This window comes from Podarcis cretensis (assembly GCF_951804945.1).
Source record: "Podarcis cretensis genome assembly, chromosome: 5".
In the NCBI taxonomy this organism is placed as follows: Eukaryota; Metazoa; Chordata; class Lepidosauria; order Squamata; family Lacertidae; genus Podarcis; species Podarcis cretensis.
In genome coordinates this window covers 1,496,387-1,516,608 of record NC_137174.1, presented here as the reverse complement: position 1 = coordinate 1,516,608, position 20,222 = coordinate 1,496,387, and the positions used below count along the sequence as shown (strand labels likewise).

General features: G+C 46.4%; 1 long non-coding RNA gene across 4 annotated transcripts; it reads right to left on the bottom strand.

Annotated features, from left to right (window-relative positions):
* Positions 1 to 753: 753 nt before the first annotated feature.
* On the bottom strand, positions 754 to 19,899 carry LOC307215812. 4 transcript variants are annotated; one of them, XR_013838625.1, is made up of 2 exons: positions 16,976 to 19,899; positions 754 to 3,831 (listed from the first exon to the last, which is right to left on the bottom strand). It is a non-coding gene; the product is annotated as an uncharacterized lncRNA (long non-coding RNA). The 4 variants fall into 4 exon arrangements; XR_013838626.1 differs by lacking the exon at positions 16,976 to 19,899 and adding an exon at positions 7,845 to 8,226; XR_013838627.1 differs by lacking the exon at positions 16,976 to 19,899 and adding an exon at positions 7,485 to 7,523.
* Between the last annotated feature and the right edge of the window lie 323 nt (positions 19,900 to 20,222).

Below are 20,222 nucleotides of genomic sequence, written 5' to 3'. Positions count from 1 at the left end.
GATAATGGCTACATCTCTGCATCAGAAGTGACTGGATTATCTAATAGCAGCCAATACAAAGAGATGAGACAAAACCATCCATCCTCAAAATGAGTCCAGTTAAGAAGGGTATAGGACTAGAATAAACTAGAGGTGTAGCAAGCAGCCTTCTCTAAAGGTTGATACCTTGGTTATACAAATTCATTTGTAATTTATTTCTCATGGCACTCTGGCAGTTTCCTTGAGCTCAGAATTTAGTGCAATTAAAAGCGGGGGGGGGGGGGAGTGCTAGTGAAATGTTAGCAATCACATAAATTCTCCCCTTCCAAACCAGTAGGATAGGCTAGTTGATGACCAATCCTGTGTGAGAGGCAGGGAAGAAAAGATCTCCCAGGGTACAAGGCTGGGAGAAGAAAGGGAAGCTCCTAGGTGAGAGCTGGGAGGGCTCACCTTTTTCTGTGTCGAATAAGAGTTAAGATCTACCTATTGGAGAGAACTTTGCATCTCTATCTCGCTCTCTTTTATGTTTTTATTTTTGTTTAGATTAGTTTGTCTTTAATGTATTATGAAAAATCTCAATAAAACTTTTTTTTAATAAAAAATAATCAGTGCACTACATGCTGGCAGAATAAGCTTTTCTAAAAATGTTTTTTAAAAAACCCTTGGCACTTTTGAAATCATTTCACATCCAAGTTGTTCAGCCTGAAGCACTCAACTGTGCTCAATTCACCATGCTGCACAGTGGATTGAGAAAGAAGTTGAACCTAGCCAGCATTCACACTTTGCATCTAATTTTAAATCACCATTATGAAAACAACCATCTAAGGAAAGCATGCATTTCTTTGGAGGGATACATGATCCTGTAGAAACAGATAACTTTCAGATGAAGAAACCCAAAACAGAGAAAACCCAAACACCACCACAGGAAGAGAGCAGTGAAGGAAAAAACACACACAAAGCAACTAACATACAAATAACCAACCAGAGACTGGAGGTGAAACTAAGGACTTTTTGGGCGCCTCTAAACTATTCTATAACTTGACAGTACCTCTGCAGAGCACAGTTATAGCCCTGGGACCATAATTGTATCTGTTCAGTCATAACTTGGGCTGCTTCACATGTGCACATTCATCACAGTGATTGTGATGATCAAAAGCACACAGTGAACCTTCAGTGTTTGAAACGCAAAGCTTTCAAGCTTAGGCCTCACATGCATTAAAATAAGGTAGTGGAGCCCTGAGGAGGCAGAACTGTGGTGTTTTGACTGCAGGTGTGTCTTACAGTTCTGAATGCTTCCCTGTGTTAGAAAACAGAACAAAAACAAACGCCAAATGCTAATAATAATAGTTATTATTTTATTATTTATACCCTGCCCATCTGGCTGGGTTTCCCCAGCCACTCTGGGCAGCTCCCAACAGAATATTAATATTAATAATAATAAAGCGATAAAACATCAAACATTAAAAACTTCCCTAAACAGGGCTGCCTTCAGATGCCAGAAGGCCCTCAGAGCTGGACGTCAGTGTACGATGGGGGTGGAGATGCTCCTTCAGGTATACAGGACCGAGGCCGTTTAGGGCTTTAAAAGGCAGCACCAACACTTTGAATTGTGCTTGGAAACATACTGGGAACCAATGTAGGTCTTTCTGGACTGGTGTAATATGGTCTTGGTGGCCATTCCCAGTCACCATCTAACTGCCGCATTCTGGATTGGTTGCAGTTTCCGGTGTTAGGATATAGTTCCGTTCCACCTTAAAAGGGAACAGGCATGACTGTTGTGTGTCACGTGCCTTTTTACATCCAGCACAGTCTGCTGGGAACTTCCATTTGTATGTAGCTTTTGTTTTCTTCCTGTTTGCTGGACACAAAGGGAAGCAGACATGTTTTTCCTTTGTTCCTGAACTATGCTGAATAAACGCCTGTAAATACTGCTTACACATGTCTCTGTCCACCACTTCCATTGTGAGAAGATTTATTCACTCTGCTGATAGAGCGTGCCAAGTCTCTAAAGGTATCTGAGGCTTGTGTCGCTGTTTGATGCTGTTCCGAGAACTGGAGATCGCCCAGCTGCCGGCCAGTGGCTGAAGCCAGCTCCCCGGCAGCATCCCAACATCTGGGTCACCTTCAGAGGTAGCCCCACATAGAGCGCATTGCAATAGTCCAAGTGGGAGATAACTAGAGCATGCACCACTCTGGCAAGACAGTCTGCAGGCGGGTAGGGTCTCAGCCTCCGTGCCAGATGGAGCTGGGAGACCGCTGCCCTGGACACAGAATTGACCTGCGCCTCCATGGACAGCTGTGAGTCCAAAATGACTCCCAGGCTGTGAACCTGGTCCTTCAGCGGCACAGTTACACCATTCAGGACCAGGGAGTGGGCCCACCTGCCCGCCCCATGTTTCCCCAAAACAGTACTTCTGTCTTGTCAGGATTCACCTTCAATCTGTTAGCTGCCATCCATCCTCCAACTGCCTCCAGATACTCACACAGGACATTCATTGCCCGCACTGGTTCTGACTTAAAAGAGAGGTAGAGTTTGGTATCATCCGCATACTGATGAACACCCAGCCCAAACCCTGATGATCTCTCCCAGCAGCTTCATATCAATGTTAAAAAGCATGGGGGAGAGGACAGAATCCTGAGGCACCCCACAAGTGAGAGCCCAGGCGTCCGAACACTCATCCCCAACACCACTTTCTAGACACGACCCAGGAGGAAGGAGTGGAACCACTGTATAACAGTGCCTAAAAATCACTGCAACCCCCCCCCCCCCGCCCACATGACCTGGGTTACTGTGCGTAAGAGAAACCTGGTGGACAAACAGGCCATCTGTTTTATCTAATCAAGTCTCTGTTACACATGCCAGGTCAAGTCCTCCATCCACGATCAGGTCACTTACTGGAAATATAAAAGCACAGTGTGGTACAAGTTGGGCTGCATCTCTCTGATAAGCTCGGGTAGTTTTATTAATAATACTTGCAAAAAAGTTTTCCTTCCTTTTCTTTAACATGAGTGCACATTCAAAAATGGCACTCCCTGCACCTGGAGTCTGAAGTGGTACAGTCCACTCTTTCCCCTCAGGATTCTACTGTGAGTCTCACCTATGTAAATAGTGAAGTCTGGTCTTCCCCTTTAGCAGCCAGTTACAGGGCAGACTTTGGTCTTTCAAATTTCAGTGGCGCCCTTGCGAGGCCTCCAGTCTCTTGCTTTCTGTTCTGCTCAATCCACTTCATTGTAGCTGTGACGCCCTGCATTCTTCTCTAGGCTCAGCGTCCAGTGCAGGGAACCAGTTGCACTGCCCCAAATCTGCCTCTGTTATTTGGGGATTGGTTCACAAACACCTGCAATATCCTGAAACAACACAGGGAGCCTTCATGGACAGAAAAGTTACAGCTGGGCACAAAGAAGCTGTTATGGGCTGCATGATAATGGGGACAGGGCTAAAAGTGAGGCCCTTTAAACTTGTGTTGCTCTTTCACACGAGTAATGCCTCAATAGGGAATCAAGGAACATCCATAAATCAGTGATGGGGTGCATGTCCCATGGCAGGCTTGGAAAAAATGAACTCTGTCTCAAGAACTCAGAAAAGAGCTTGGTTTATTCTAAACTCTCTTTGGACTCTGCCACCCTAATGATGTTGTTGGGAGTATGGTGGGATCTGACCCTTTTCTCACCTGCATTGAGCTTCCTGTGCTCACTTTCCCTTAGTTGCTGCTTTGGCAGCAGAGGGGTGCAGCTCAATGGTTCATAGTTCAGTGGCAGAGCACCTGCCTTGCATGCAGAAGGTCACCGGTTCAACTTCTGGTATCTTCAGGTAGGGCTGGGAGAAGATCCATCTGGAATCCTGGAGAACATCTGTCAGCATAAACAGTGCTACATTAGATGAACCAATTGTTAGATCAATCAGTGGAAGGTCTCCCCCTCCCTCAACACCACATGGGATGCTACTAGGTGTAAAGAGCACTAGACCTAGACAGGGGTGCAAAGATCCGCCCAGTGTCCCCAAATTAACTTTTATTATGCCTTATGTAACTATTATCATTTGAGGAATAGCGCTCATGCCTGTGCAGCTCCAAAAGGAGTTTTTGGGGCTTTTAAAAAATTTAAAACCAGCTTTTCTAAAGAAGACAAAGAACACACTGGGAGTCAGTGTAAAGACTCCATGCATGCGCTCACGGTTGTAGGGAGGTGTCTGAAAGATGAGATGGGTGGGCATTGTGCGCATGCGTGGGAGAGCCATCTTGTGGGAGCAACCTTATTTCTAGAGGAGCTGGGAGGGCCCTTGCAAGCGTGCATATACAAGTCCTTCTTCTGGACCCTGTGCACGCTCCTGTTGCTAGATAAGCACGTTCTCTTTCTGTCTCGCCCTCTTTCCTGCCACTCCCCCTCCTCCCGGCTTTGGTGTGTGAGACTTCTCAAAGAGCTCTCCCTGTACCAGCATTAGCAGGCAGGTGGTACGAGATCAGTCATGTCAAAGGTGCCGCTGACGCCGCTGTCCCATAGCAGCTCAATACAATATGCTTAGGTGGCTGCAGCGGCGGGCGCCTGGCGCCCCTCAGAATTCGGTACCCAGGTACCCAGGTGCCCTGCACGCCTTGCACCCCCGGGTAAAGATGGCCCTGGACCTAGCCCTCATTAAAAATTACATAACTTTTTAGGGGGTGATCATGCCTGCCTTGTACTATGATCCCAGCAACAGTAGGATTTTGGTGGCAACACTAGACCTCAGACTGTATAACTAAAGTTACCTACCCAAAATATTCCAATAATGCTCTTCTTAAATAAGTTGCTATAAGGGCAACCTTATAAAAATCAGTTCTGGGACAAAGACATTTTGTTACTTGAGGCAGAAAATCCAAATGGCACATATTCACACAATCATTAAAAGTCTTGCCAACTTTTTCAAAACAGGTCCCTGCTTATATGGCTTTAACAGCAGCAAGATCTGTAAAGATTAGCAGGGGAAATTCTTATCTCCATGCCACGAAAGCTTCACCTGCTTATTTCAGCAGATCAAGCTACAATTAAGGACATGCAGGCTGGCCAGAATGGCTTTTTTCCTGATCTCACCCTACTCCACCCACCTAGTCACTAAAACAAACTACCAGGAAGTGTTCTTATCAAAGTCACATTACCTTTTACCTTATCGCATTTTACGGGACTGATAGGATAAGATGGGGGTGTTCCCAACTATGCTGCTCTGGCTGCCCTAGAAATAAGGTGGGATACACAAATGTGATGGGGGACATGGGTGGCGCTGTGGTCTAAACCACTGAGCCCAGGGCTTGCTGATTGGAAGGTCGGTGGTTGGAATCCCCGCGACAGGTGAGCTCTCGTTGCTCGGTCCCTGCTCCTGCCCACCTAGCAGTTCGAAAGCATGTCAAGTGCAAGTAGATAAATAGGTACCGCTCCGGCGGGAAGGTAAACAGCATTTCCATGTGCTGCTCTGGTTTCACCAGAATCAGCTTAGTCATGCTAGCCACATGACCCAGAAAAACTGTCTTTGGACAAACGCCGGCTCCCTCGGCCAGTAAAGTGAGGTGAGCGCCGCAACCCCAGAGTCGTTCGCGACTGGACTTAACTGTCAGGGGTCCTTTACCTTTACAAATGTGATGAAGTAAACCATTCCAGCAGACCAACCATCCCTTGTTATGTCTGGAGTCCTCTCAAATGACTAATGTGAACATATAAATAGTAAAACCATTTCCACAAAGTTCTAGTCTACTCTCTTTGTCCTTTCTATTTTATCAAGAAAGAATACTTTTCAAAGATGGGTTGAGGGGAAAGCCTGTGGAGCTGTAAATATCAGCAATTGCTTCCTGAACGTGTGGGGGAATATGTGACTACAGTGGTACATGCACTTCAGGTTACGTACGCTTCAGGTTACAGACTCCACTAACCCAGAAATAGTACCTCAGGTTAAGAACTTTGCTTCAGGATGAGAAGAGAAATCGTGCGGTGGCAGCGCAGCAGCAGCAGGAGGCCCCATTAGCTAAAGTGGTGCTTCAGGTTAAGAACAGTTTCAGGTTAAGAACGGACCTCCAGAATGAATTAAGTACTTAACCCGAGGTACCACTGTACTGGCATCTACAATCACACCCATATGGGCATTTGAGTAAACCCCACTAAACTCAGTAGGACGTATTTTGGATAAATATGCATAACATTGAGTGACAAGCTGTGGGTGTGTCTGTCTCCTCTGGCACTGACTCCTGCTCTGATGGGCCCCCACTTTGAGGTTTTCTACCTCAAGCGGTATATAAATTTAAGAAAAATAAATAAATGCATATCCACCAGTTCTGCTTATACAGTCATACCTTGGGTTGAAGTAGCTTCGGGTTGAGCATTTTCAGGTTATGCTCCGCAGCGACCCGGAAGTAACGGAACGCCTTACTTCCGGGTTTTGCCACTTGCGCATACGCAGACGCTCAAAATGATGTCATGCGCATGTGCGGAAGCGGTGAATCGCGCACGTGCAGACGCGGGTTGTGTTCACTTCAGGATGCGAACGGGGCTCTGGAACGGATCCCGTTCGCATCCAGAGGTACCACTGTATTGCATCTACCTTCAGTTAAGAGGCTGCTCAGTGCCGCAAGAACCCATTTCTACAACCCCACCCCACGGGACAAGTAATCACAGGAGTAGCAACTTTTAATAATTCTGTAATGAAAAAGTGAAATCACACAATTTAAAACTATGTCAACAGGTTGCATGGCCTTTTGACAGCCCCCTTAAGCTTCCCTGGGTGACCTTGGGCCTGTCACTCTCTCCCAGCCTGGCTCACCTGCTGGGGTTGGGGTGAGGATAAAAGGGGGTTCTGGCCAGGATTTGGGGGTCCCTCTCGCCCTACCCTCCAATGCAGGCAGAAAACCATCCTGTTTCCTCGCCCCCATTTCTGAATGGGCTCTCGGTCGCCGCTACACAGCTCAGCTCTTGGGGCTCTGCTTCCAAGGGGGCCAGACGCAGCCCGCGGGGATTTTCTCTAATAACGCCCCCCCCCGCGCTTTCCTCGTCTTCCTGCCCGGAGTCCAAGGCGCCCCCGTTTCCTGGGCTCCAGCCCGAAGCTGAGGCGAACCGAAGACCCCCAAGCGCCTCTTTTCTCCAGGCCACGTTTCCTTGAGAAACCCCCTCACGGAGCCGCCGGCGGGCGACGAAGCCCCGACAAGCCACACTAACGGAGACGCCGCCGCCCCGCTCGCTACAGTCACCCCCCCCCCCAAAAAAAATAATAATCCGGGGATCTAAGCATTGCTTCCTGCACCGTCTGCGAAAAGAGCAGACCCAGGTTCGCCTGGAAGGCGCGTGGAAGCGGGAAGAGCAACGCTGCTCTCCCGAGCAGAGGCCCCATTTTAGGAAGGGAAACCGGAGTGGGGCTTCGGGGGGCTGAGCCGGGAAGAAACGCCCCGGGTCGGACTCTCGCGCATCAGCCGCCAACCAAGGCCGAGGGGGAGCTCCGAGGAGGGCGCGCCTGCTTAGAAGCAAGCCCCGTTGGAACCAGCGGCGCTTACTCCCGAGTCAACTGGGCTGCCCTCTCGGGCTGCGTGCGGCGCCCGCCCAGCTTCGTAGTTGTTGGCGGAGAAGGGCCCGGAGGGCGAGAAAGCGGCCGCCCCGCCCGCCCGCCCGCCCAGTTCCTGTCGCCTCGCCGGGAGGAGCCGAGAAGCCTTTTCTGCCTTCGCGGGGGGGGGGGGAGGGGGAGGGGGAAGGGAAACGCCGGAGCGAGGAAGCCCGCCCCTCCCCCCCCCGGGCCCGAAAGGAAAATTCGAAAGTCAAGAAGAGGCGGAGCCCCCCCCCCCCCCAGCTCTTCGCCGTTCACAACGTGGCCCAGCGGAGCCGCCGCCGCTCCTCCTCTTCCTCCTCCGCCCCCTCACCTCGCGGATTCATCGGTTTTCTGAAGAGAATCTTGACAAGCGGAGCCGCCGCCCCCCGAGCTGCCCGCGCTGCTTCTCGGGGGGGGCGCGCGGACTGAACCCGCTCTCGGCGCCCTTGCCCAGCGAGAGGAGCGGGCCCTCGGCGGGAAGCAGCCCCTGGAGAGCTTCGAAGAGCCTTTCTCCCGCGGAAGCAGCCCCACCAGCCGGGTCACCCGGCGGGCAGCTGCCGCCTCCCGGTGATGCGGCGGACCCTCTTCCCGCCCTGCTGCCTGGCTCCCCGCCGGGGGCCACACTGGGCGCGCCCGCGAAGGGCCTCGGGCAGCCAGGGGCGCCGGCTGGGCCGCGCCCGCTCGCCTGCCCTTCCTTGCTGGAAGGGAAGAGAGCGGCGGCCTCCTCCCTCAGCCCCGCCGCCGCCGCCGCCGCCGCCCCGGCCTGACGTGATCCTGGCCGCGTCTTCCTCGCGCTCTGACCGCCGCAGCCAGAAGCAAAGAGCCAGGCCCCGCGCGAAGGAAGCAAGCAAGCAAGCAGGCTTTGGGGGCTGGCTGGCCGGCCAGAGCCCACGGCCTCGCGTGGAACTTGGTCAGATCGACTTCCGGGGGATTGACTTCCCCGCAAGACCGACTTTGCCCTGATAGCAACATACCGGGCGCAGTTTGGAGGGTCCTAAGTGTGCAACCCTGAGATGGGAAGCTAGGGGTGTTTCTGCAGAAGCCTGTCGTTGAGGTCAATGGTGCTCACTCACATGGCGTTCCAGCTAAATCAGAACCACAAATTCAGAATTAAAATAAGTTACAGTCAGTGGTGTCTGGCTGTGTGGTTTGCAATTTGAAAACAATCCCAATAGCATTATTTCCAATGCTTTACATTTTTATGAAGAGAAGAGAAACAAAATAAAGCTTCCCCGTAGAAAGAACCCACAAGCAACACATACACAATATATTGAACAAACATAAAAAATTGTCTCGTACTCAGCAGGTTGGTGGTCCATCTAGCCTAGAGCTGACACTCTGACAGCAGCTTTCCAGAATTTCTCTCCCAGATTTATAACCTGAAATCCTTTGGCAGGAGATTGTGTGCTGTGCAGCTGTGGGGCTCTCCCCCTCACCTTTCCCCATCCCCCTGACTCAACACACTCTCTGCATGGACAGTCCTTTTTTGCAATGTTCTATACAGGGGTCATTGAGGGACGCAGGTGGCGCTGTGGGTTAAAGCCTCAGCGCCTAGGGCTTGCCGATCGAAAGGTCGGCGGTTCGAATCCCTGCGGCGGGGTGCGCTCCCGCTGCTCGGTCCCAGCGCCTGCCAACCTAGCAGTTCGAAAGCACCTCCGGGTGCAAGTAGATGAATAGGGACCGCTTACCAGCGGGAAGGTAAACGGCGTTTCCGTGTGCGGCTCTGGCTCGCCAGAGCAGCGATGTCACGCTGGCCACGTGACCCGGAAGTGTCTCCGGACAGCGCTGGCCCTTGGCCTCTTAAGTGAGATGGGCGCACAACCCCAGAGTCTGTCAAGACTGGCCCGTACGGGCAGGGGTACCTTTACCTTTTATACAGGGGTCATTATGTTATGGAATATGGGACAGGGTCCCAATGCCATGTTATTTCCTCACAGCTGTTGCCCCTGCTTCCTCATTTCTACCTTGGATGGGAAGCAAGGAGTGTGTTGCAGGGGTGGAGCGACCAAACAGTTAATAATTTGGTGGATGTGGAATTTCTCCATGCAAGAAAGTGGCTGGAGCGATAGAGAACAATCAGAGCAGAAGGTAGTAAGCTTTGTTATGATTGGGTGAATGGCCGACAGGTCAGAAATTCTGTGTTTGTTGGTTTTTAATTCAAGTTGACAACTACCCTTTTGACTTGACTTGCACCTGTGCTGTTAACAGCAGGCTGACACACTGAAATTTAGCAAGAAAGCTAAAGGGGAAAGCTTCTTTTCCTCCTCTTCTTTTTCTTCACAAAATGTGCAAGTGACTGATGGAATTCAAGATATAGTGATGACCACTGGCTTACATGAGACATATGAAACAACAGAGAGATAGAGATTCATGGATGGTGGGTCTGTCAGTGTTGGCGGGGGGCGGGGGGGTAGGGCGGTGGCCATCTGTTCAGAGGCAGTTTGCTTCTCAGTGCAGACAAAAGGGGTTGGCCATTGCCTTTATGTGCTCCTTGGGAGCGACCAGTCACACCTCTCACCTTGCTGGCATCAGAAACAGAACAATGGTGGCCTTCTAGTCAATCTGGCAGGGTGGTTAAAAGAAAGTTTATAAAGGCATAGAAAAAGACATTAGAAAAGAGATGGGAATTCTAGTTCCAGAAGGATGTGGTGAAATGTAGAGATAAATGTGGTGGATAAAAGGCTGAACTCCAGAGCGATAACTGCCTGCTTCAAATCTCACCTATATTCAAGAGGTGGTCTCGGGCCATCTCTAGCCTCAGCTTCTTGCAGGGTCATCATGAGGTTGTAACAAGATAGTGTTTATCACACCCACTGAACACTGTAAAGCATTATATAAATTATGATGCTGGTGATAATCTTTTAAAAAACCTGTAACAAAAATAAACATTTTCTCTCTCCTTCAAAGCTACTCAATTCAATACGTGGTTTAGGTTGTGTAGAACTCAGCAAGGCTTAACTTCCAAGTAAGCATGGAGAGGATCAGGCTGCACTACAAAAAACAAGGCAAAGCAAAAAACTCATTGCCCCCAGATATCTCTCCCTCCCATCACCTTTCTAAAAAGGCATTACAATTAACAATCAGTCAACATGGGAGTTTCCCTCTGGCTTACTGAGGGTTTCCCAAGGATGGGGAGTGGTGAGTAAGATCCAGCAACGGACAGAGGATTCTTCTCTGTGTGGTAATTAAAGAAGCCTCTTTGTCTGCTTTACTATTTCTGCCTTTGAAATTTATTTCTTTAATCTCATTCAGATCTATTTCGGGGGGGGGGGGGTGTGGCCATGGCGCCGGACTGGAACGCAGGAGGGAGAACCAGTTTCCTGCAGTTCAGACTTGCTGCCTATCCTTTGGGCATGTTGTTTAAATTCTGGATGGTGCCCTAGTTTTGCTTCTTCATCCTCTAAGGGCACTTTTACCCGAACACCAAAAGAATATTTTCTATTTCTCATGTTTAGAACGAGAACTTAAAAATGACAGTGGCTAGAATATACATTGCACATAAAAGCCATTTTAAGCCAAAAGCAGATAATGAGCAACAAGTGCAGAGGCCCTTAGAGGCAGTGGAAGCTGGAGAGGTAGGTTGCCAAGTGAGGTAAAATGGCCTGCTGCTGAGGTGTAAGCAGGGGAAGGTGGGATGTGCCTTCTTGCTTTTACCTTTAGGCAGTGGTAGGTGGAGGCATGGCGTGCTGCAGCCAGCACCATGGAAGCACATGTTGCTGAGTGGATAGTCCTTCTGATGGTGGAGGTGTCCTATGCTGGGACAACTGTGTACTTGCACCATGCTGGCTCCAGCATCCATCCCCCTTGCAACCCTCTGGTCTCAAAACGTAATGACAGGGAGCCAAGGGTTTGGTTTTTTAAAATACACATATTAGGGTACAAGCAGTAGGTTTGCATAAAAGTTTTTAATTTGTTAAATAATTTATTTCCTTTTTTAAATTGAGCATTTGTCAATAATCAATAATCCTCATACATGTCTATCCATTGGCCAGAGCCTAGTGAGCTGTTGGAAACAACTTGCTCATTTTACAGTATATTCCTCTAGGGAAAAAGATTAGAGACTGAAGCTGCAGTCCTAGCCACACTCAGGGCTTCCACTTCCACTTGTCCTGTGCCTAGAAAGCATGGATCTGAGAGGCTTCCCGCTTGTCCCAAGTTTCCAAGCCATTTTGTGGCTGTCCCCCACTTCCCACAGGGATGCCCACTGTTTACCTCTGAATCAGAACAAATGCCAATCCGCAGAAAAAGTGATTGACGTTTGTTCTGATTCAGGGGTAAACAGTGGGTTTTCTCAGGGGAAAGCAGGGCAAGTGGAAGTGTGGCTGAGTCCTCACTTAGAAGTGAGCCTCATTGCGCATGCATCTGACTAGAATGGCACTGTAAATACATAATCCTATTAAAGTTCATTTACTTGCTGCATTTAAATCTCCCTCCTTTCCCCGTGGAACTCGAAGTGGCACCCACAGGGTACCCAGGCAAATCTCCCAGCCAGGCACTGTGCAGACCTAGAGATGCTTGCCTTTAGTAAGACTGTGGCATCATATGCCTTCAATGCATGCCCTCGGTGCAGTTCTCTTAGCTTCAGTATGTGAGTGTAGTAGTAGAAGAGGAGTTTGGACTTGATATCCCGCCTTTCACTCCCCTTAAAGAGTTTCAAAGCAGCTAACAATCTCCTTTCCCTTCCTCCCCCACAACAACACTCTGTGAGGTGAGTGAGAGCAAAGTACTTCTTTAACATTTCCAAATGATTTATGATTATACTATGAGGCATCCTGGCTTTGCTGGTTAAAGGAGTGGTTTATATTGAAGAATATGCAGATTTTGAACCTAGAAGGACATGATATTAATTTTGGCTGGCACGCATACTTGTGGTATGGGAAACTGGAATGCATAAAGGTTTCATCAATTATATAATTAGGAAGAATTATGTAGAGTATGGGATAAATATAAAAACTTGCTGGAAAATAAAACACCAATGTGACTCTCACCAGTAGAAGCCACAGCAGTAAGGGGGGGGGGGGGAGGATTTATGGAAGAGGAAAGAGGACTGGTAACATACAGGGAGTTGTTAATAGAGGTGGAAGGGGAGGTTAGACTAAAGAAGTATAAAGAAGTAAGTGGAATATTAACAAGTTGGCTACAATATTGCCCACTAAATGAGATATTTAAGATTGATAAGAAAAATGGTTTTACAATTCAAACCTCTCAATTAGAAGACCTGCTAAAGAATAATAAAAAATAATGTCTAAAATGTATAAATTATTACAGTATTAGAATGGCAAACAAAGGATGAAATGGTCACATCATCAAGGAGAAACTGGGCAATGAATATAGGTAATAATATTGACATGACAGCATGGGGAAGACTTTGGAATGGAGATTTAAAATTCACAGCTTGCTATGCATTAAAATAAAATCAACCACTTCAGCCCCGACTGGGCCTGGCGAGCTGGGGTAGCACTTTCAGAGACCTTCTTCTGCAGGAACAGGTCTAAGTGCTGTGGACTCACAACTGAGAGCTGTGAGCACCAAACTCACTTCCAGAAGACAGCCGTGCACAGCAGAGTATAGCAGAGCACAAATCACTTGGACAACAGTGCTGTACTATACAAACTATATACAAATGGAGACGCTGGACTGCACTGAGTGTTACAGCTGCTTTCTGCAGCGACCTTATCTACACAGAGATAACACTCAGTCTCTCCCTCTTTGAAGTGAGGCTGGAGCGGAATAAGTACTGGAGCACAATCCGCCCCCTCCTCTCTAGAAAATCAGCAGATTCTTGCAATGGGAGGGGTGAAATATCCTCAGTATAGGTGGTATTTGATGCCTAGTAAGCTAGCTAAAATGTATAAGTCTGAATCCAATATTTTTTGCAAATGTTAAGAGAAAGAAGGTACCTTTGTTTATATGTGGTGGTTTTGTAAGATTGCAAAAGCCTTCTGGGAAATGATAATGAATTGAAAAAAAATGTTGAAAATAACTTTTGTTAAAACACACACACCCTGAAGCCTTCCTTCTAGGTATACTTAGAGAAGAGGTGCTGAAAGACCAGAAAAAAAAACTATGTCTGAATGATATATGCCAAAAAATTGGAAAGAGGAACTGGCTCTAAAGGAGATGACTGGCAATTAAAACTGATGGAATACGCAGAGATGGCGAAACTTACCAGAAGATTAAGAGATCATGATGATGGATTTTTTAATAAAAGAATGGGGGAAATTTATTGAATATATGAAAGCAAATTGTAAACAATTAAGAACATTAGCAGGATTAGTATAAACACGAGCAATAAGAAATTTAAAGGAATTATTAAGGATAAATTTGTAAAAAGGATAAATTTAGATACGCAGTAAGAAAATGATAGAAAAATAAGAAACCACAAAAGGGGAGAGAGGAAAGTTGCAGAAAATATTATTTGATTTGTGTAGATTTATATGCATTGTTTAATGCTGTAAAATGGAAAAATAAAATATATTTTTAACAAACCCATTTCCCAATGATATCTGTTGGCTCAATTGTGCAATCATAATAATAGTAATAATTATTATAATGAATGGTATTTTATAGTTCAGAAAAGAAACCTGCAATTTTTCCATAATCCCATTGCAAAGTACTGATATTTTGCCCATAGGGCCAATTCAAGCATATTTCACTCCCCATGAAAACTGTCAAAGCCTACCATGATAAATTAGCATCATGGAATCAAAGAATTGTTGAGTTGGAAGAGACTCTGAGGGTCAACTAGTCTAACCCTCTGCAATGCTGGATTCTCAACAAGATCATACATGACAGATGATCATCCACCCATTATTCTTTCCATTATTATTCTTTCTTACCTGAAGGATCACAGCATTTTAAGAGTGTTTGTGTGCTAGTGGGCCATATATATATATTTAAATATTTTTATTATGTTTTACATAACAGATTTCAGTTTAAACATATCATTCAACTTCACATTTAGGATTCTCGGAATCCTTTGACTCCCCCCCCCGCCCTTCTCTGGTTTTCATTGCCAATCCCGTTTTCTTCAGCTTATCCCCCCCCCCAAATTTGTTATATCTATTATTAACTTTTCCATTATATTTTGCCTTTTACAAGTTTTTCTCTAATTCTGCCAAAGTTTTTAGTTGTTTATAATGTTCTCTTAAATAGACTGTAAATTTCCCCCATTCCTTCCTAAACGTCTTCTCATCCTGGTCTCTGATTCTCCCGGTCAATTTTGCCATTTTGGCCTATTCCATCATCTTCATCAGCCACTCCTCTTTGGTTGGAACTTTATCTTCTTTCCATCTCTGGGCCAGTAGTATCTGCGCTACTGTTGTCGTGTACATAAAAAGTATTTTCTGCTCTCTCGGAATCTCTGTACCTAAAATACCTAGTAAAAAAGTCTCTGTTTCCCCCCACAAATGTTATTTTAAACATTTTCTTCAATTCATTATATATCATTTCCCAGAATGCTTTTGTTACCTTGGACTTCCACCACATATGGTAGAAAGTGCCTTCTTTTTCTTTACATTTCCAACATACATTAGAAGCAGTTCTACACATCTTTGCTAATTTTACTGGTGTTAAATACCATCGGTACATCATTTTCATGAACAGCACGCTGTAAATTTTAAATTTTCCTTCCATTGTTTCCCCAAGACTCAAGTTGAATATTAAGGCCTATATCTTGTGCCCGTTTTATCATTACTGATTTGACTTCTTTGTCTTTCGTATGACATTCTAGCAACAATTTATACATTCTAGATAATAGTTTCTAATTATTTTCCAGTAATTCCTTTTCAAACCTTGAAAATTTTGTATGAAATCCTCTTTTCTTATCTGCTTTAAACACATCATTTACTTGATGATATTGCAACTAATTTGTGACTGTCTTATATCTTCCATGCTTTTTAATTTCAATTGTTGTTCTCCCTTAGTGAGCAATTCTTTATAAGTTGCCCATTCAGCTTTTGTGTTAACCTCTTTAAAGGATTTTGCTTCTATTGGAGAAAGCCACCATGGTGTTTTCTATTCCAACAGATTTTTATACTTTTCCCATACACCATAGATTGCTTTTCTTATTACATGATTTAAAAAACCTTTATGCGCTGTGGTCTTTTCATACCACAGATATGCATGCCATCCAGATCTGTTGTCATGACCTTCAAGTTCTAATATCTCTCTGTTTTTTAAAGTTATCCATTCCTTTAGCCAGCAGAGACAAGATGTCTCATAATACAATTTTAGACCTGACAGAGAGAAGCCCCCTCTTTCTTTGTCATCTGCTAATAGTTTATATGTAAACCTTGGTTTCTTCCCTTGCTAGCTAAATTTAGTTATATATGTTTGCCATTGCTTGAAGTGTCCCTCCCCACTTGCCACAGGTATTGTCTGAAACAAAAACAACATTCTCAACAACACATTCATCTTTATAACAGAAATTCTTCCCCAAAGTGATAAATTCATTCTTCCCCAAATCTCCAAATTCCTCTTTATCTCTTTCCAAGTTGTTACATAAAAGGTAAAGGTAAAGGTACCCCTGCCCGTACGGGCCAGTCTTGACAGACTCTGGGGTTGTGCGCCCATCTCACTTAAGAGGCCAGGGGCCAGCGCTGTCCGGAGACACTTCTGGGTCACGTGGCCAGCGTGACATCGCTGCTCTGGCGAGCCAGAGTCGCACACGGAAACGCCGTTTACCTTCCCGCTGGTAAGCGGTCCCTATTTATCTACTTGCACCCGGAGGTGCTTTCGAACTGCTAGGTTGGCAGGCGCTGGGACCGAGCAGCGGGAGCGCACCCCGCCGCAGGGATTCGAACCGCCGACCTTTCGATCGGCAAGCCCTAAGCGCTGAGGCTTTAACCCACAGCGCCACCTGCGTCATAGTTATCCTTAAATATATTTATATTCTTCACAGTTAGCCATGCACCCATATATTTCACCTTTTTAAAAAAATGTTAATTGTGTTGCTAGTCATAATTCATTTTTATCCTTTTCAGTCATCTTTTTTTACCAATACTTGCGTTTCATTTTGGTTTAGCCTAAATCCTGCTACCTGTCCAAACTCGTACATTTTATCCAGTACCCTTGGTATACTCACCAATGGGTTCTCTACTGTTATTACAAGATTATCTGCAAATGCTCTTAATTTGTACTCTTTGCACCCAATGTGGGTCTTATTTGTCCAGTCACAAAACCTTTCCACTCTTTACCTTTCAGGTTACCAAGCCCACCTCCTGCTTGACCTCATAAACCACATATGCTGATTCAGTTCATCTGCACTGAGATGGGGGAACTACAGATTTTATCCAATATTAGCCATACTCAGGGTAGACCCTCTGACTCACTTTGGGCCACTAATTTCAATGGGTCCACTCAGAGTATAACCTAATTGGCAGCAAACCAGTCTGTAGGCTCCCATGAACTTTTTTGTGTGTGCCTAGCACAAAAGACAAATTGAAAATTGAAACTCTTCACCTGCTTTGTGTTTCCTGTGCTGGTGAGGAGTGGTCATCCAAACAGCCCCAGTGCTGGGTTCACCCAGAAAATTATCTAGGGAAGGGATACAAATTGAAATTCAGAGTGGATAATCAGGGGATGGTCTAGGTGACCCTCCGGATCCCTTCCAACTCTACAACTCTACGATTCTCATTGACCAACAAAAATCTCCACACCAGGAGCCCATCATCCTGCCACCACCTCCACCACATCTTAAATACAGAAGGGAATTTCCAGGAATTAATTTTTTTGTTTTCACATAAGCTTCCTGGAATGAATCCTTCAAAAAGCAATGAAGCCAGATAGGCCTAGATCAGGCTTCCTCAACCTCGGCCCTCCAGATGTTTTGAGACTACAATTCCCAGCATCCCTGACCACTGGTCCTGCTAGCTAGGGATCATGGGAGTTGTAGGCCAAAAACATCTGGAGGACCGAGGTTGAGGAAGCCTGGCCTAGATATTTCTTCTGCGGGAGAAGTTCGGTCTTTGTTCTAGCGCATCTTCCAAGTCTATAGCCATTTGTATAGGATGCCTTCCAAACCCCACCCCATCCATTCTCCTGCTGGAGTGTAAGCATGTGCTCAGCTTGAGACCAGAGCTCTTTGGGATCCTGACATTGCCCGGCCCAGATATATGCTAAGTTTCAAAGCGCTTAGTGAGGCTATTCCCTCAGCCAGTGTTCAGAGGCTCTGAGATAGCTGGGACCATGGGAGTGCAGTGGGAGACTCAGATTAATACCAAGGGTAGGGTGGGTAGAGAGGAACAGGCTACCCTCCAGCCAGCTAACTAAAGCAAGATCCTGCCTGGGGATATACCATGGATAGATCTGGACAGGCAGCCTGAAGAAATGTAGCAATGCGGAGCTGGAGACAAAAACTGCCTTCTGTAGGCAGCCGCAGAGAGACATGGTGGAGAGATCTAGGGGGTGGTGGGAATGCTTCCCTCACAGAACCTAAGGTGGCCACCAAAAAACCTAGTGGCGCAGTCCCATTGGCTCCCTGCAAGAAAATAAAAACAAATATTCATTAAATAGCCAACATTATCTAATTTTCCCAGAAAAAAATCAGGAGAAATGGTCAATAAACAAGTCATCTGGGGGCAGATTTACCGTTCCCATCCTTCTAAATCTCCCTTGCCTAGCCACATTCTTCCTGCCAAAAGCATTCAGAGCTTCCATCTCAAGGCTACTTTTCCTTTCTCCTAGAAGCTGGGGAGAAACATACCATACTCCATTCAGAAGATAATGGTTTGCCAGTATCATGAATTTTCCAAGATGAAAGGCTTGTGCATTTGCAGCCATTGTAGCTAAATTGATCCCTGCATTAATATATGCATGTGTGTAGATTTGTTTAAAATAGTCTTTTAAAAGTGAAAAACAAATAGTGTTGGGTCAGTGGAAGAGAGACCTCTGCTGGTAGTAGCAGCATAGCTACAAATATAATAATCACATACATATTTTGCTAAACTAGGATTTCTGGTCTTAGCATTCAGATTGTGTTGCTTCTCAACTTTCCTGCTGCTTTCCCAGGGAAATTAAATACACATTTTCTTTTTTTAACCCCCTGCCTCAACCAACCCAGATCTTTTGGTGTCAAGTAAAATACCTCTCCTTCTTACAAGAATATATGACATTAAAGCTTATCTGTACTGGGATGAAATATTGTTTCTTGACACAGATTTCTCCTTGATCTGTGTATAGAGGCTGTGAAGGGAGTAGGGAAGTTAACTCTGGTCCCTGTAGGAGCTACTCTGCACCCTGCTTGCTGACTGAACAGGGGGCAGCTTTGCAGCCATGTCTACATTCTTCTGGCCATACCTTTCCTTTGTTGAGGTGATTGCTCAGGATGGATAACTGCTGTTTTCTTATTGGTCTAAGGTCTGTATACTTGGGAAGAAATATCCCCTTTGGAGAGTCAGAGATAAGGGGAGAGAAAACATCTTGGGATGCAGATGATGTGGGGCAGTGCATCTCTACTGCATGCTAGCAGTGCTATTCTGATTGTTTCCACCTCGCTCTATTTGTAGATTTGTGAATAAATCAACTACTACAAAAGCATCACCCTCCAAAAGATCCCTCCTCCAAACGAAAGCCAATCATCTGCAGCGGGCTGTGTGTGTGTGTGTGTGGATTGTCAGATCTGAACAAAGGTCCATCTAGTGTGGCATCCTGATTCCAGCAATAGCCAACTAGGAGCCTCTGGGAAGCCATAAACAGGGCATGAATACAGCAGCCCTACTTTTAATTGATCCCCATAAACTGATACCCAGAGGTATGGTGCAGCTGGCAGGGCCAGCCCAAGAACAACAGAGGTGAGCTACAAAACAGGACACACACATGGGTGTAGTCAGGTTTTATGTTGGGGGGTGTGTGTTAGAACCTCAGTTAATAAAGTATTTTTTATTGATTTACTTAATGGGGGGGGGCAATTGCCCCCCCCCGACTGTGCCCATGGACACACACACATGCCAGGAAGAAAGGGTGAGTGAAAATATTCATCAGGAACAAGGAGGGAATAAAGATCTATATTTGCACGATGGTAGGAGTGAAAAACTACACTGGGAACAGATTGTGGGGAGAATCTAATCAACCTTACTTGACAGCTGAAGTGGGAATCAAAGGTCATTGTGGAGGGGGGGAAGGGTGCACTCTGAATCATGCTGGGTGGGTGCAGAGCCCAGGAGACCCCAGAGGGCAACCCTCATTTCCTCCCTAGGGGTAGGAGGAGACCAGCAGCACCCCCTATTTGCCAAGAGGCCACTGTGGAGGCAGCATGGGTGGCTGCTGAGGAGGGGCACATCTTGGTTCCAAGGAGTGCACTGCAGCCATTTCTGCCACCACAGCAGCAGCAGCAGCAGCAGCGGGCAGTGCACTCCTTGCAGGCGGGATCTGCTGCCCCTCTGGATCCTGCCGCCTGAGGCAGTTACCTCACCTTGCCTCATGGGCAGGCAGGCCCTGGCACCTGCACATGGAGGTTCTATTTAGCTGTCGATAGTGTGGGTTATAAAGCTGTCAGTCAAGTCCAACATTCCGAGGGGACTAACTGCCTCTGTGTTTTGTCAGTTGGTCGGTTGGTCGGCTGTTGCAAGGAATGTTAACTGGTAACTGCTCAGATGCAGTCTTCTCATGACTCACTACTATCTAGTATATAGTTTATCTGTTATGTAACCTAAGCCTGCCTTCAGGAACAACTCTGCTAAATTATATAAACGTTCCCACAATTAGGCCT